Source organism: Hippopotamus amphibius, chromosome X (genome assembly GCF_030028045.1).
Source record: "Hippopotamus amphibius kiboko isolate mHipAmp2 chromosome X, mHipAmp2.hap2, whole genome shotgun sequence".
NCBI classification, from domain to species: Eukaryota; Metazoa; Chordata; class Mammalia; order Artiodactyla; family Hippopotamidae; genus Hippopotamus; species Hippopotamus amphibius.
Window position 1 is genome coordinate 87,917,915 of NC_080203.1, and position 15,468 is coordinate 87,933,382.

The 15,468-nt window shown below is 58.8% G+C and overlaps 1 protein-coding gene across 7 annotated transcripts in view; it reads right to left on the minus strand.

Moving 5' to 3' along the window:
- Positions 1-15,468, minus strand: part of NBDY (negative regulator of P-body association) — a 339,446-nt gene that overhangs the window by 105,392 nt on the left and 218,586 nt on the right. For 6 of the 7 annotated variants that reach the window (XR_009050428.1, XR_009050425.1, XR_009050427.1 and 3 more), the window contains 2 exons: positions 9,912-10,147; positions 4,250-4,485 (listed from right to left, as the gene is read on the minus strand). The exons of the other annotated variant lie outside the window; for it this stretch is intronic. The gene's annotated coding sequence lies outside the window, so the exon portion shown is untranslated. The remainder of the gene's footprint in view (positions 1-4,249; positions 4,486-9,911; positions 10,148-15,468) is intronic. 7 annotated transcript variants of the gene reach the window in all.

Genomic DNA, 15,468 nt, shown 5'->3' on the forward strand with positions numbered 1-15,468 from the left:
GTGGACAGCTGTAGACTAGGCCGAGTGGCCTTCCCCAAGACCCTCCTGTGTGACCCATCCCATCCGCACAAGTCCCACCCCTGGGCACAAAAGGAGCACTCGGGGTTGCACGCAGGAAGGCATCCCGGGGGCGTCTTCCGGACCCTTGTGACTCCCCTACAGAAGGGTCCAAAAGCTTCTGGACCTCCCCGGGACCTGCCTGCCACTGACCCACCGCATCTTTCTCCCAGTGAAGCACTCGATTTCAGGAGAACAGAGGTTGCTGCCTCGGAAGAGGTGCGGAGCAGACAAGCAAGAGGCCAGGAGGAGCCTGAAGATACAAGGAAGAAACTGCAAGCCCACTGCTGGGATTCTCTGCAGGGTTGTCGGTGTTCACAGTGAACCAGAGCATGGAGGGAGTCAAGAAGAGCTTAGCTACACTTGCAGGCTTGACCCAAAGTGGCCAAGTTGGTGAGGAGCCCAGCTGAAGGGGAGCTGGGTGCTCTGTGGGCTGGAGTACTGATGGTGATGAGGATACTGGGATAGTGCTGCTGCTGTTGATGATGCCTTTGATGATGGTGATGGGGAGAAGAAGGAGGAGGACCAGCAGGGGGAGGAGGAGCAGGAGGAGGAAGGCGATCTGATTGTTTCCCCCACCTGCACCCCACTCCCTCCACTGTCTGGAGGCTACAGGCAGGAGAGGAAGGCTTGGTGGGGGCAGGGAGAGGGGCGACTGCCATTTCTGGAGCCACAGTGCCATCCAGCGGAATGTGTTATGTGAAAGGCCCAGGCAGCAGAGAATGTGTTGTCTTCTGCCCAGCAAAGGGATCAGCAAGGCTGTTGCTGGGCTGTCTGGGCTCTGCCCAAGCCAGAGGAGGTTTCCCCCACGGGGATTCAGGGGCCTCGAGGGCCCCGTGCCTGCCAGTGGGACCCTGGTGGGCAAAAGCAGGAGCTCTAGGAGCCCCGCACACAGCAGGCAGCTCCCAGACAGACCAGCCCAGGGGGCGGAGCTTCCCCTGTCAGCCATTTTGGGATGGGCCCAGAGGAATACTGCAGCTTTTCCTCTGGTGTCCCTGCTGGGGAGTACCGGGGTGCCCTGCCTGCGGCCACACTGGGGTCCGGAGGCGCCTTTCCTCACCTGGAGCTGCGGGGCTTAGACGTTCTGGGGGCCGGGGCTGCCCCTGGGGTTTCTGAGGGCCTTCCCCAGCCGCGGAACCGGGGTCCAGAGCGCACAGATGAAGGGACCGCCACCAGCCCGCTGGCCAGGTGCACCCTCAGGACAACACCGCCAGCACCACCAGCACCACCAGCACCACCAGCACTCCCCCCCTCCCCACCCCCGGCCCCACGCGGCCAGCTCCTTCCCACTCTGCGGCTGTCTCCATCACGTGAGACCTGGTAACTGGCCTTGACAGAAACAATCTCCGCTTGATGGCAGTATGGCTCCATAAATGCCAACTGAGCTCCTAACCCTGCCCCCACCACCCCATCAGGCCTTGGTCCTCCTCCCCTTGCAAGGTAAAACCAAAACCAAAACCAAAAGCAAACCAACAGAGACAATCCCTTGAAGGAGGAGAGAAAAGGAAAGAAACCAGCCACCCACCAGGACCCAGGTGGGCCACCGAAGGCGCAGGACAAAATGACCACTGGCCAGGAGGCTGGCCACCCTGCAGGCCCTTCCCCCTTCCTTTCCTCCAAAGCCATTGTTCTGGACTCCTGCTCTTGGGAGAAGTAAAAGGCAAGGGACACACCAAGCGGCCTTCCTGGGTGACTCTGACTGAGGGTTCAAATCACAGGACTTCTCCTGGACCAGGTGGCGGCCACCATCGCTGTCTTGCAAGTCACTTTGTTGCAGGACTCTGCTTCCTGCAAGGCCTGGAGCTTCAGGTTGAGGCCACCACCTCGGGCTGTCCCAACAGAGCAGCCAGAAATGGCTGGCCCAACGTGGAGTCTCCCCCACAAGGGGTACCTAGGAGTGACTCTGGACAGGCTGGCCTTGCCCTCACACAGGAACCTTGCAAGGCCACCAAACGTCACAGGGCCCCACACAGGGCCGAGATCCTGTGGACGGTGGGCACAGACTCTGCTCCCACTTGGAGACCCCATTTATCTGGCTAAACAAGGGAGGCTTCAGGTTTACACTGGCAGCTTGGGTCGACCCACTGGCAGCTTGGGTCGACCCGCTGACAGATGACTAACGCATGGAGGACACAATGGCTGCTTGTCCCTTTTGGAGAGCCCCTCTGGGAATGTCTGTTTCAGCCATTCTCTGTGTGCCTGCTGCCGGGAGGGGGCTGGAGTGGGGGGTGGGGTGGGGAGGGCACTGGTGCCAGTGAAAGCACAGGTGACAGAGTGTGTCAGTATGTTTGTGGTTGTGGGGGGGGGGAGGGAGGTTTTGTGTGTGTGTGTATGTGTATGTGTGTGTGTGGGCGAGGGCTGGCATGCTCTCACACCTGTCTGTGGTGCTTGCCTGCCTGTGTGTGCGTGTGGCTGTGGGTATCCGGGTGGGAGTGCTTGAGTGCCTGGTCCTGGTCCTGGGGGCGCCGGCCAGCGCCAGCCTGCCTGGGCTTGTGGACGTGGAGGCGACCGCTTGCAAGCATACAGTGAAGTCTATATTGCTCCGTTCACGCCACTGCATTGGGAACCAAAAGGAAGCAGGGCGCAACTTGAGGAGGTTCCTACTGGCTCACGTTTGGACTTTAAGGGCTTCCGTAAGGAGAAAAAGGCAAGGAATGGAAAGTCAAGAGGTATTTTGCAAGCCTTGAGTGCCTCATGCTGTTTCACTGCAAAGTAACTCCTGGATCACCTTCGGTGTTCCGTTTAGTTGTTTTTTTTTGGGGGGGGGGGGGCGGGCGGGGTGGGGGTCTCTAGGACGACAAGGACCTCCACCACTGGAGAAGGGCGAAGGTGTCGATAATGACGGGGAAGACTCGAATCCGAGCCACACTACTGCCTTCTCCTACACCTGTACCTCCCCCTTAACCAAAGAGCTGAGGTGCCAGGAGGGCGCTAAGGACACCAGGCCAGCTAAGAATAGAAAGTGAAAGGAATAGAGGGAAGCAGTAATCCACCACCACCATCACCAGGCCACCTCCAAGGCTGCCATGGATCTAGTGCAGGGGCGCTGACTGTTTATCACAGGCAACACACACAAGGAGTGCCAGGGAGACACAAGTTGGCCCGAGACCTAGGGACAGGCCTCCAGGCAGCCCCTCGTCGTCGGGGAAGGCGGGGATGGGAGTGGGCAGGGGGGTGCGGGGGGGAGATCCCTCCTGAGTGCCATCAAGGGCTCCACCCCAGCAGCAGGCCTGCCTGCGCCTGGCATACAGAAGGCAAAAGGAGAGGCGGAGTCACCCCGGGACACCCTGAGTGTGTCCTGGGTAGGCGCCAAAGGGCCAAAGAGCCCCGGGTATGCATGCAGGGCACGGAAAGGGCAGGGAGGATCCTGGGAACCCTAGGGTTAAAGGGGGGGAGGTAAGGGACACGAGCGGGATGACGTAATCCCCGATGGTAATTAAGGGATGGTTGTGAGGGAATGCCCCTCACAACCCCAGTCCACGCGGGGCAGTTTCCCTTCCACGGGAAAAGTAAAAGTATTGGCCGGGTTGGTGCCCCCAGGCGCCAGCCCAACCCTGCCTTCCGGACAGGGCGAAGAACTGAAAGTGAGGAAGTGAGTGAAAGGAAGGAGCTGAAAGTGGAAAGCAAACTGAAAGCAAAAGAAAGAACCCCAGTGCAGGCGAAGCATGACGGTGATCTCCAGTGCACTGTGTCCCGAGTGGGCAGGTGGAACCAGCCGTGGCCTCCTGGGGCCTCCTAAGGGAAGAGCCACCCGCCAAGGCAAAGTCTCAGCCACTCAGGCAAGGGGCTGAACCCTGTCCAGAGAGGGGCCTGTTTTGCGACGCTGCACTGCCCAGCTGGGGAGTGGAAAGACAAACAGAAAGGGGCAAGGAGGAAGAACAGGGAACCAGGAAGGAAGGGCAACCGTCGGGTCCACTGAGACAGGCAGACTGGGTGCCAGGGCTGGGGCCCTGCGCAGGCGTGCTCTCCTGAGTGTAACCCTGTGAATGGGTGTGTGGGTGTGCGCCCGAGTGTTCACAAACGTAAGCCCTGGCGAAGGCAGGGAAAAGTGTGCAGTGGTGCTGAGAGTAGGGATTCCACCACTTGCTGGTCCCAATAATCCCTGCCCTCCTCCCTCCTTGCATTTTCCCCAAGCAAGTGTCAGACGTGCCCTGATGTTCAATGCCTGGGAAAGATCCACCTTAGGTCCTACCTGACAGGAAGGTGGTGACTTTGGTTTTCATGGGCTGTTTCCCGTGAGTTTGGTTTCTCTCACCAATTTCAAAGGTTGGCCTACTTCGCGGGACAGCTTGGCGTAGAAGAATGTCCGAAACAGCCACTCCTCAATCCTAAGAGTCCTTAAGATACTTCTGAGTGTGGGAAATCCCTGGGACGCGGGTTTGCTTTCCTGTGGAGCTCCCTCCTGCTCGCTCTACACACCTAGGGAGACTTCAGAGGAGCACAGAAAGGAAACATTGAGCAAACTGTAAAGAGCCTCAGGATCACCTTCCACGCTGCTCCCTCACGAGGCACGGGGTCGCATGGCCACGACATCCTTAAACACTCACACCAAGGTGGCCACCGGCCTTTTCAGGAAACAAAGGTTGTCGCCCTTCAGCCACAGCAGCTGCCCCCAAAGGTGCCCCCTTAGGGGAATTCGGGATGCAGAAAAGCAGGATACTTGCCCCTGGATAGTTCAGATGCACATCTAGGAAAGATTTCAACGCGCCCAGACGCAGAAAAGCGCTCAGATCACTGACTTGACGTGTCTGGTGTGGGGTTGTGGGGTTTTGCTTTCTGGCTTTGCTTTGTGGGTGTCTCTCGGTGTGTGTGTGTGTGTGTGTGTGTGTGTGTGTGTGTGTGGGAGTGAGAGAGAGAGTGTGTGTGTGTGATGAGCAGCAATCTTTTGAGATTCCATGAACACGTTTTTCTTTTTTCCACTTTGTTTCAACAAAAACTCCTAAACAGCCTGGCTGCTTCTTCCCTTACCTCTTCAGAACCTTTCCTCACAGCTCTCTGTCACCCGGGCTGTAGTCCACAGGAACTCTCAGCTTGAAAAGGGAACTCTCAGCTTATAGGTTGTGCGTGTAGCTTGTGTCCACACATTCCAATCTGCTCTGGAGAAAGGCCCTGATCCCTCGTTTTGAGTGTCTGCCTGGAAACGCAGCATTCCCTCCACGTGTCCGGTGGCTCTTCAGAAGTGGTTTGTGAGATGTGTGCGTGTGCATGCACGCGACCATGTGCGTGTGCGTGCGTGTCTGTGTCTGTATGTGTGTTTATGGGGGATCCAGAATTTCCCCTGTAAGATCTCACGGGTCTCCCAGGGTGACTACTACGCTAGGGTCAGGGGTCAGGCTGACAAGCAGATGACAGATCTCCATGCCAAACCAACCCCACCAAGCTCCCTTCTGACACCTGACCCTCCAAACCCCAAGCCCCACGTGCCCTCCCCCCCCCCCCCACACACACACACCCGCCCCAGGATTAAAAATTCACTGGGCGGGGTGGGGGGGGGGAGGGCAGCTGGAGAAATTGAGCGTGACATGTGGACCGGCACCTGGTGCAGAATTGAAGCCTGACAACCTGGCTACCAAGGCCTGTGGGCAGAAAGACCCCGAAGGCGAACCTGTGGACAGCTGTAGACTAGGCCGAGTGGCCTTCCCCAAGACCCTCCTGTGTGACCCATCCCATCCGCACAAGTCCCACCCCTGGGCACAAAAGGAGCACTCGGGGTTGCACGCAGGAAGGCATCCCGGGGGCGTCTTCCGGACCCTTGTGACTCCCCTACAGAAGGGTCCAAAAGCTTCTGGACCTCCCCGGGACCTGCCTGCCACTGACCCACCGCATCTTTCTCCCAGTGAAGCACTCGATTTCAGGAGAACAGAGGTTGCTGCCTCGGAAGAGGTGCGGAGCAGACAAGCAAGAGGCCAGGAGGAGCCTGAAGATACAAGGAAGAAACTGCAAGCCCACTGCTGGGATTCTCTGCAGGGTTGTCGGTGTTCACAGTGAACCAGAGCATGGAGGGAGTCAAGAAGAGCTTAGCTACACTTGCAGGCTTGACCCAAAGTGGCCAAGTTGGTGAGGAGCCCAGCTGAAGGGGAGCTGGGTGCTCTGTGGGCTGGAGTACTGATGGTGATGAGGATACTGGGATAGTGCTGCTGCTGTTGATGATGCCTTTGATGATGGTGATGGGGAGAAGAAGGAGGAGGACCAGCAGGGGGAGGAGGAGCAGGAGGAGGAAGGCGATCTGATTGTTTCCCCCACCTGCACCCCACTCCCTCCACTGTCTGGAGGCTACAGGCAGGAGAGGAAGGCTTGGTGGGGGCAGGGAGAGGGGCGACTGCCATTTCTGGAGCCACAGTGCCATCCAGCAGAATGTGTTATGTGAAAGGCCCAGGCAGCAGAGAATGTGTTGTCTTCTGCCCAGCAAAGGGATCAGCAAGGCTGTTGCTGGGCTGTCTGGGCTCTGCCCAAGCCAGAGGAGGTTTCCCCCACGGGGATTCAGGGGCCTCGAGGGCCCCGTGCCTGCCAGTGGGACCCTGGTGGGCAAAAGCAGGAGCTCTAGGAGCCCCGCACACAGCAGGCAGCTCCCAGACAGACCAGCCCAGGGGGCGGAGCTTCCCCTGTCAGCCATTTTGGGATGGGCCCAGAGGAATACTGCAGCTTTTCCTCTGGTGTCCCTGCTGGGGAGTACCGGGGTGCCCTGCCTGCGGCCACACTGGGGTCCGGAGGCGCCTTTCCTCACCTGGAGCTGCGGGGCTTAGACGTTCTGGGGGCCGGGGCTGCCCCTGGGGTTTCTGAGGGCCTTCCCCAGCCGCGGAACCGGGGTCCAGAGCGCACAGATGAAGGGACCGCCACCAGCCCGCTGGCCAGGTGCACCCTCAGGACAACACCGCCAGCACCACCAGCACCACCAGCACCACCAGCACTCCCCCCCTCCCCACCCCCGGCCCCACGCGGCCAGCTCCTTCCCACTCTGCGGCTGTCTCCATCACGTGAGACCTGGTAACTGGCCTTGACAGAAACAATCTCCGCTTGATGGCAGTATGGCTCCATAAATGCCAACTGAGCTCCTAACCCTGCCCCCACCACCCCATCAGGCCTTGGTCCTCCTCCCCTTGCAAGGTAAAACCAAAACCAAAACCAAAAGCAAACCAACAGAGACAATCCCTTGAAGGAGGAGAGAAAAGGAAAGAAACCAGCCACCCACCAGGACCCAGGTGGGCCACCGAAGGCGCAGGACAAAATGACCACTGGCCAGGAGGCTGGCCACCCTGCAGGCCCTTCCCCCTTCCTTTCCTCCAAAGCCATTGTTCTGGACTCCTGCTCTTGGGAGAAGTAAAAGGCAAGGGACACACCAAGCGGCCTTCCTGGGTGACTCTGACTGAGGGTTCAAATCACAGGACTTCTCCTGGACCAGGTGGCGGCCACCATCGCTGTCTTGCAAGTCACTTTGTTGCAGGACTCTGCTTCCTGCAAGGCCTGGAGCTTCAGGTTGAGGCCACCACCTCGGGCTGTCCCAACAGAGCAGCCAGAAATGGCTGGCCCAACGTGGAGTCTCCCCCACAAGGGGTACCTAGGAGTGACTCTGGACAGGCTGGCCTTGCCCTCACACAGGAACCTTGCAAGGCCACCAAACGTCACAGGGCCCCACACAGGGCCGAGATCCTGTGGACGGTGGGCACAGACTCTGCTCCCACTTGGAGACCCCATTTATCTGGCTAAACAAGGGAGGCTTCAGGTTTACACTGGCAGCTTGGGTCGACCCACTGGCAGCTTGGGTCGACCCGCTGACAGATGACTAACGCATGGAGGACACAATGGCTGCTTGTCCCTTTTGGAGAGCCCCTCTGGGAATGTCTGTTTCAGCCATTCTCTGTGTGCCTGCTGCCGGGAGGGGGCTGGAGTGGGGGGTGGGGTGGGGAGGGCACTGGTGCCAGTGAAAGCACAGGTGACAGAGTGTGTCAGTATGTTTGTGGTTGTGGGGGGGGGGAGGGAGGTTTTGTGTGTGTGTGTATGTGTATGTGTGTGTGTGGGCGAGGGCTGGCATGCTCTCACACCTGTCTGTGGTGCTTGCCTGCCTGTGTGTGCGTGTGGCTGTGGGTATCCGGGTGGGAGTGCTTGAGTGCCTGGTCCTGGTCCTGGGGGCGCCGGCCAGCGCCAGCCTGCCTGGGCTTGTGGACGTGGAGGCGACCGCTTGCAAGCATACAGTGAAGTCTATATTGCTCCGTTCACGCCACTGCATTGGGAACCAAAAGGAAGCAGGGCGCAACTTGAGGAGGTTCCTACTGGCTCACGTTTGGACTTTAAGGGCTTCCGTAAGGAGAAAAAGGCAAGGAATGGAAAGTCAAGAGGTATTTTGCAAGCCTTGAGTGCCTCATGCTGTTTCACTGCAAAGTAACTCCTGGATCACCTTCGGTGTTCCGTTTAGTTGTTTTTTTTTGGGGGGGGGGGGCGGGCGGGGTGGGGGTCTCTAGGACGACAAGGACCTCCACCACTGGAGAAGGGCGAAGGTGTCGATAATGACGGGGAAGACTCGAATCCGAGCCACACTACTGCCTTCTCCTACACCTGTACCTCCCCCTTAACCAAAGAGCTGAGGTGCCAGGAGGGCGCTAAGGACACCAGGCCAGCTAAGAATAGAAAGTGAAAGGAATAGAGGGAAGCAGTAATCCACCACCACCATCACCAGGCCACCTCCAAGGCTGCCATGGATCTAGTGCAGGGGCGCTGACTGTTTATCACAGGCAACACACACAAGGAGTGCCAGGGAGACACAAGTTGGCCCGAGACCTAGGGACAGGCCTCCAGGCAGCCCCTCGTCGTCGGGGAAGGCGGGGATGGGAGTGGGCAGGGGGGTGCGGGGGGAGATCCCTCCTGAGTGCCATCAAGGGCTCCACCCCAGCAGCAGGCCTGCCTGCGCCTGGCATACAGAAGGCAAAAGGAGAGGCGGAGTCACCCCGGGACACCCTGAGTGTGTCCTGGGTAGGCGCCAAAGGGCCAAAGAGCCCCGGGTATGCATGCAGGGCACGGAAAGGGCAGGGAGGATCCTGGGAACCCTAGGGTTAAAGGGGGGGAGGTAAGGGACACGAGCGGGATGACGTAATCCCCGATGGTAATTAAGGGATGGTTGTGAGGGAATGCCCCTCACAACCCCAGTCCACGCGGGGCAGTTTCCCTTCCACGGGAAAAGTAAAAGTATTGGCCGGGTTGGTGCCCCCAGGCGCCAGCCCAACCCTGCCTTCCGGACAGGGCGAAGAACTGAAAGTGAGGAAGTGAGTGAAAGGAAGGAGCTGAAAGTGGAAAGCAAACTGAAAGCAAAAGAAAGAACCCCAGTGCAGGCGAAGCATGACGGTGATCTCCAGTGCACTGTGTCCCGAGTGGGCAGGTGGAACCAGCCGTGGCCTCCTGGGGCCTCCTAAGGGAAGAGCCACCCGCCAAGGCAAAGTCTCAGCCACTCAGGCAAGGGGCTGAACCCTGTCCAGAGAGGGGCCTGTTTTGCGACGCTGCACTGCCCAGCTGGGGAGTGGAAAGACAAACAGAAAGGGGCAAGGAGGAAGAACAGGGAACCAGGAAGGAAGGGCAACCGTCGGGTCCACTGAGACAGGCAGACTGGGTGCCAGGGCTGGGGCCCTGCGCAGGCGTGCTCTCCTGAGTGTAACCCTGTGAATGGGTGTGTGGGTGTGCGCCCGAGTGTTCACAAACGTAAGCCCTGGCGAAGGCAGGGAAAAGTGTGCAGTGGTGCTGAGAGTAGGGATTCCACCACTTGCTGGTCCCAATAATCCCTGCCCTCCTCCCTCCTTGCATTTTCCCCAAGCAAGTGTCAGACGTGCCCTGATGTTCAATGCCTGGGAAAGATCCACCTTAGGTCCTACCTGACAGGAAGGTGGTGACTTTGGTTTTCATGGGCTGTTTCCCGTGAGTTTGGTTTCTCTCACCAATTTCAAAGGTTGGCCTACTTCGCGGGACAGCTTGGCGTAGAAGAATGTCCGAAACAGCCACTCCTCAATCCTAAGAGTCCTTAAGATACTTCTGAGTGTGGGAAATCCCTGGGACGCGGGTTTGCTTTCCTGTGGAGCTCCCTCCTGCTCGCTCTACACACCTAGGGAGACTTCAGAGGAGCACAGAAAGGAAACATTGAGCAAACTGTAAAGAGCCTCAGGATCACCTTCCACGCTGCTCCCTCACGAGGCACGGGGTCGCATGGCCACGACATCCTTAAACACTCACACCAAGGTGGCCACCGGCCTTTTCAGGAAACAAAGGTTGTCGCCCTTCAGCCACAGCAGCTGCCCCCAAAGGTGCCCCCTTAGGGGAATTCGGGATGCAGAAAAGCAGGATACTTGCCCCTGGATAGTTCAGATGCACATCTAGGAAAGATTTCAACGCGCCCAGACGCAGAAAAGCGCTCAGATCACTGACTTGACGTGTCTGGTGTGGGGTTGTGGGGTTTTGCTTTCTGGCTTTGCTTTGTGGGTGTCTCTCGGTGTGTGTGTGTGTGTGTGTGTGTGTGTGTGTGGGAGTGAGAGAGAGAGTGTGTGTGTGTGATGAGCAGCAATCTTTTGAGATTCCATGAACACGTTTTTCTTTTTTCCACTTTGTTTCAACAAAAACTCCTAAACAGCCTGGCTGCTTCTTCCCTTACCTCTTCAGAACCTTTCCTCACAGCTCTCTGTCACCCGGGCTGTAGTCCACAGGAACTCTCAGCTTGAAAAGGGAACTCTCAGCTTATAGGTTGTGCGTGTAGCTTGTGTCCACACATTCCAATCTGCTCTGGAGAAAGGCCCTGATCCCTCGTTTTGAGTGTCTGCCTGGAAACGCAGCATTCCCTCCACGTGTCCGGTGGCTCTTCAGAAGTGGTTTGTGAGATGTGTGCGTGTGCATGCACGCGACCATGTGCGTGTGCGTGCGTGTCTGTGTCTGTATGTGTGTTTATGGGGGATCCAGAATTTCCCCTGTAAGATCTCACGGGTCTCCCAGGGTGACTACTACGCTAGGGTCAGGGGTCAGGCTGACAAGCAGATGACAGATCTCCATGCCAAACCAACCCCACCAAGCTCCCTTCTGACACCTGACCCTCCAAACCCCAAGCCCCACGTGCCCTCCCCCCCCCCCCCACACACACACACCCGCCCCAGGATTAAAAATTCACTGGGCGGGGTGGGGGGGGGGAGGGCAGCTGGAGAAATTGAGCGTGACATGTGGACCGGCACCTGGTGCAGAATTGAAGCCTGACAACCTGGCTACCAAGGCCTGTGGGCAGAAAGACCCCGAAGGCGAACCTGTGGACAGCTGTAGACTAGGCCGAGTGGCCTTCCCCAAGACCCTCCTGTGTGACCCATCCCATCCGCACAAGTCCCACCCCTGGGCACAAAAGGAGCACTCGGGGTTGCACGCAGGAAGGCATCCCGGGGGCGTCTTCCGGACCCTTGTGACTCCCCTACAGAAGGGTCCAAAAGCTTCTGGACCTCCCCGGGACCTGCCTGCCACTGACCCACCGCATCTTTCTCCCAGTGAAGCACTCGATTTCAGGAGAACAGAGGTTGCTGCCTCGGAAGAGGTGCGGAGCAGACAAGCAAGAGGCCAGGAGGAGCCTGAAGATACAAGGAAGAAACTGCAAGCCCACTGCTGGGATTCTCTGCAGGGTTGTCGGTGTTCACAGTGAACCAGAGCATGGAGGGAGTCAAGAAGAGCTTAGCTACACTTGCAGGCTTGACCCAAAGTGGCCAAGTTGGTGAGGAGCCCAGCTGAAGGGGAGCTGGGTGCTCTGTGGGCTGGAGTACTGATGGTGATGAGGATACTGGGATAGTGCTGCTGCTGTTGATGATGCCTTTGATGATGGTGATGGGGAGAAGAAGGAGGAGGACCAGCAGGGGGAGGAGGAGCAGGAGGAGGAAGGCGATCTGATTGTTTCCCCCACCTGCACCCCACTCCCTCCACTGTCTGGAGGCTACAGGCAGGAGAGGAAGGCTTGGTGGGGGCAGGGAGAGGGGCGACTGCCATTTCTGGAGCCACAGTGCCATCCAGCAGAATGTGTTATGTGAAAGGCCCAGGCAGCAGAGAATGTGTTGTCTTCTGCCCAGCAAAGGGATCAGCAAGGCTGTTGCTGGGCTGTCTGGGCTCTGCCCAAGCCAGAGGAGGTTTCCCCCACGGGGATTCAGGGGCCTCGAGGGCCCCGTGCCTGCCAGTGGGACCCTGGTGGGCAAAAGCAGGAGCTCTAGGAGCCCCGCACACAGCAGGCAGCTCCCAGACAGACCAGCCCAGGGGGCGGAGCTTCCCCTGTCAGCCATTTTGGGATGGGCCCAGAGGAATACTGCAGCTTTTCCTCTGGTGTCCCTGCTGGGGAGTACCGGGGTGCCCTGCCTGCGGCCACACTGGGGTCCGGAGGCGCCTTTCCTCACCTGGAGCTGCGGGGCTTAGACGTTCTGGGGGCCGGGGCTGCCCCTGGGGTTTCTGAGGGCCTTCCCCAGCCGCGGAACCGGGGTCCAGAGCGCACAGATGAAGGGACCGCCACCAGCCCGCTGGCCAGGTGCACCCTCAGGACAACACCGCCAGCACCACCAGCACCACCAGCACCACCAGCACTCCCCCCCTCCCCACCCCCGGCCCCACGCGGCCAGCTCCTTCCCACTCTGCGGCTGTCTCCATCACGTGAGACCTGGTAACTGGCCTTGACAGAAACAATCTCCGCTTGATGGCAGTATGGCTCCATAAATGCCAACTGAGCTCCTAACCCTGCCCCCACCACCCCATCAGGCCTTGGTCCTCCTCCCCTTGCAAGGTAAAACCAAAACCAAAACCAAAAGCAAACCAACAGAGACAATCCCTTGAAGGAGGAGAGAAAAGGAAAGAAACCAGCCACCCACCAGGACCCAGGTGGGCCACCGAAGGCGCAGGACAAAATGACCACTGGCCAGGAGGCTGGCCACCCTGCAGGCCCTTCCCCCTTCCTTTCCTCCAAAGCCATTGTTCTGGACTCCTGCTCTTGGGAGAAGTAAAAGGCAAGGGACACACCAAGCGGCCTTCCTGGGTGACTCTGACTGAGGGTTCAAATCACAGGACTTCTCCTGGACCAGGTGGCGGCCACCATCGCTGTCTTGCAAGTCACTTTGTTGCAGGACTCTGCTTCCTGCAAGGCCTGGAGCTTCAGGTTGAGGCCACCACCTCGGGCTGTCCCAACAGAGCAGCCAGAAATGGCTGGCCCAACGTGGAGTCTCCCCCACAAGGGGTACCTAGGAGTGACTCTGGACAGGCTGGCCTTGCCCTCACACAGGAACCTTGCAAGGCCACCAAACGTCACAGGGCCCCACACAGGGCCGAGATCCTGTGGACGGTGGGCACAGACTCTGCTCCCACTTGGAGACCCCATTTATCTGGCTAAACAAGGGAGGCTTCAGGTTTACACTGGCAGCTTGGGTCGACCCACTGGCAGCTTGGGTCGACCCGCTGACAGATGACTAACGCATGGAGGACACAATGGCTGCTTGTCCCTTTTGGAGAGCCCCTCTGGGAATGTCTGTTTCAGCCATTCTCTGTGTGCCTGCTGCCGGGAGGGGGCTGGAGTGGGGGGTGGGGTGGGGAGGGCACTGGTGCCAGTGAAAGCACAGGTGACAGAGTGTGTCAGTATGTTTGTGGTTGTGGGGGGGGGGAGGGAGGTTTTGTGTGTGTGTGTATGTGTATGTGTGTGTGTGGGCGAGGGCTGGCATGCTCTCACACCTGTCTGTGGTGCTTGCCTGCCTGTGTGTGCGTGTGGCTGTGGGTATCCGGGTGGGAGTGCTTGAGTGCCTGGTCCTGGTCCTGGGGGCGCCGGCCAGCGCCAGCCTGCCTGGGCTTGTGGACGTGGAGGCGACCGCTTGCAAGCATACAGTGAAGTCTATATTGCTCCGTTCACGCCACTGCATTGGGAACCAAAAGGAAGCAGGGCGCAACTTGAGGAGGTTCCTACTGGCTCACGTTTGGACTTTAAGGGCTTCCGTAAGGAGAAAAAGGCAAGGAATGGAAAGTCAAGAGGTATTTTGCAAGCCTTGAGTGCCTCATGCTGTTTCACTGCAAAGTAACTCCTGGATCACCTTCGGTGTTCCGTTTAGTTGTTTTTTTTTGGGGGGGGGGGGCGGGCGGGGTGGGGGTCTCTAGGACGACAAGGACCTCCACCACTGGAGAAGGGCGAAGGTGTCGATAATGACGGGGAAGACTCGAATCCGAGCCACACTACTGCCTTCTCCTACACCTGTACCTCCCCCTTAACCAAAGAGCTGAGGTGCCAGGAGGGCGCTAAGGACACCAGGCCAGCTAAGAATAGAAAGTGAAAGGAATAGAGGGAAGCAGTAATCCACCACCACCATCACCAGGCCACCTCCAAGGCTGCCATGGATCTAGTGCAGGGGCGCTGACTGTTTATCACAGGCAACACACACAAGGAGTGCCAGGGAGACACAAGTTGGCCCGAGACCTAGGGACAGGCCTCCAGGCAGCCCCTCGTCGTCGGGGAAGGCGGGGATGGGAGTGGGCAGGGGGGTGCGGGGGGAGATCCCTCCTGAGTGCCATCAAGGGCTCCACCCCAGCAGCAGGCCTGCCTGCGCCTGGCATACAGAAGGCAAAAGGAGAGGCGGAGTCACCCCGGGACACCCTGAGTGTGTCCTGGGTAGGCGCCAAAGGGCCAAAGAGCCCCGGGTATGCATGCAGGGCACGGAAAGGGCAGGGAGGATCCTGGGAACCCTAGGGTTAAAGGGGGGGAGGTAAGGGACACGAGCGGGATGACGTAATCCCCGATGGTAATTAAGGGATGGTTGTGAGGGAATGCCCCTCACAACCCCAGTCCACGCGGGGCAGTTTCCCTTCCACGGGAAAAGTAAAAGTATTGGCCGGGTTGGTGCCCCCAGGCGCCAGCCCAACCCTGCCTTCCGGACAGGGCGAAGAACTGAAAGTGAGGAAGTGAGTGAAAGGAAGGAGCTGAAAGTGGAAAGCAAACTGAAAGCAAAAGAAAGAACCCCAGTGCAGGCGAAGCATGACGGTGATCTCCAGTGCACTGTGTCCCGAGTGGGCAGGTGGAACCAGCCGTGGCCTCCTGGGGCCTCCTAAGGGAAGAGCCACCCGCCAAGGCAAAGTCTCAGCCACTCAGGCAAGGGGCTGAACCCTGTCCAGAGAGGGGCCTGTTTTGCGACGCTGCACTGCCCAGCTGGGGAGTGGAAAGACAAACAGAAAGGGGCAAGGAGGAAGAACAGGGAACCAGGAAGGAAGGGCAACCGTCGGGTCCACTGAGACAGGCAGACTGGGTGCCAGGGCTGGGGCCCTGCGCAGGCGTGCTCTCCTGAGTGTAACCCTGTGAATGGGTGTGTGGGTGTGCGCCCGAGTGTTCACAAACGTAAGCCCTGGCGAAGGCAGGGAAAAGTGTGCAGTGGTGCTGAGAGTAGGGATTCCACCACTTGCTGGTCC